Source organism: the organism of the source record quoted next, unplaced genomic scaffold, assembly GCF_019419815.1.
Source record: "Pyrus x bretschneideri cultivar Hongxiangsu unplaced genomic scaffold, Pyrus_bretschneideri_v1 Contig203, whole genome shotgun sequence".
Classification (NCBI taxonomy): Eukaryota; Viridiplantae; Streptophyta; class Magnoliopsida; order Rosales; family Rosaceae; genus Pyrus; species Pyrus x bretschneideri.
The window spans coordinates 387,837-389,273 of record NW_025999506.1 but is presented as its reverse complement, the minus strand read 5'-3'; the positions used below and the strand labels follow the sequence as shown (position 1 = coordinate 389,273).

Here is a 1,437-nt window from a genome sequence, read left to right as displayed (position 1 = left end):
GATTTAAGTTGCATACATTTCATGTGTGGAAAACAATCCCTTAGCCATTCTATTATCCATTGGTTTACATCAATTTGCTTGACAATCTGTTTTCTTTATAATCTGTCCATTTAATTGCATTTCGTCCAAATACAAATCCCTCCATATTTTGTTAAGTCTTAGGCTTAGAATCTGTCTTATTTTGTGTTTTGAAGCATTTTGAGTCAAGTCCAAACCTAATTTTCGTCCAAAGTTGAGTTTAGTGTCAAAACTGCCTAGTTTGTGTTTTTAGGCAGTTTTGAGAGTTTTAAGCTTGTTTTGAGTCTTGTGAATCTGTTTTGAGTCCCTTGAGTCTTTTCAAACGTTTTTAAGTTTATTTTTGTTCTTTTCATTGTTGTTTGCTTCTTGATTTTCATTCACATTTGTGTTACTTTGTTTCAGGTAGTATATGTCAAATAAACTTGTTGAGTTAGGCCAAAGAATTGAAAGGTTAAAGGGCCACACTTTGGACAACTTTGTGCCATCAAGTTCATCCTTTATCCTTGAGGAAGAGGAAAGGAATTCACCTAGTTCAACAAGTAAAGGATCTGAGCAATTTAATTGGGAAAGAGAAGAAGAGATGGCAGGCAACCAAGATGAACTTAGAGCTTTGGAAGATTTTGCTCAACCAATCATACCAAATTCACCTTCATGCATCTTGCTGCCCACAGAAGCTAGAAACTATGATCTCAAATCTTCACATTTCCATATGTTTCCCTCATTTTATGGCTTACCTAATGAAGACCCTTTAGCTCATATTACAGAGTTTTACAATGTTGTGAGTGGTTTACCTTTGCAGGGAGTAAGTGAAGCAAATTTGAGGATGAGAGTGTTTCCTTACACTTTGAAAGATAAGGCCAAGAGTTGGTTGATGACTCTAACACCAGGTTCCCTCACCACATGGGATACCGTGGCTAAGAAGTTCTTGGAGAAGTTCTTTTCCACTCAAAAGACAGCCACATTAAGGGGACAAATCTTCAACTTCAAACAAGATGATGGTGAACCTTTCAATGAGTGTTGGGAGCGTTTTAAGGGCCTCTTGTTGCAATGTCCACATCATGGGTTACCTTTTCACTTACAAATGCAAATTTTCTATGATGGACTAACCCAAAATTGTTAATCATTGATAATGCAGCGGGTGGAGCATTGAAGAAAAAGAATGCTCAAGAGTCATATAACATTTATGAGATGTTGGGGTCTAATGCTCAACACAAAGATTTAAGGGGTAAGAAAGTTGGAGTCTATGAAACAAGTTCTAACCATGAGCTTTTGTTGCAGGTAGCTAACCTAGAAAGGAAGCTTGAATCCGTGCTCAACATGGTGCCAAAAGCTAATGAAGTGTGTGCCATTTGCAACATACCAAGCCATCCTACTCACCAATGTCCATCTAGGGAAGCTTACCCCGAGTATGTTCAAGAA

At 37.6% G+C, this 1,437-nt stretch overlaps 1 pseudogene; it reads right to left on the bottom strand.

Moving 5' to 3' along the window:
* Nucleotides 1-972: 972 nt before the first annotated feature.
* On the bottom strand, nucleotides 973-1,083 carry LOC125477240 (annotated as a pseudogene).
* Nucleotides 1,084-1,437: the final 354 nt, after the last annotated feature.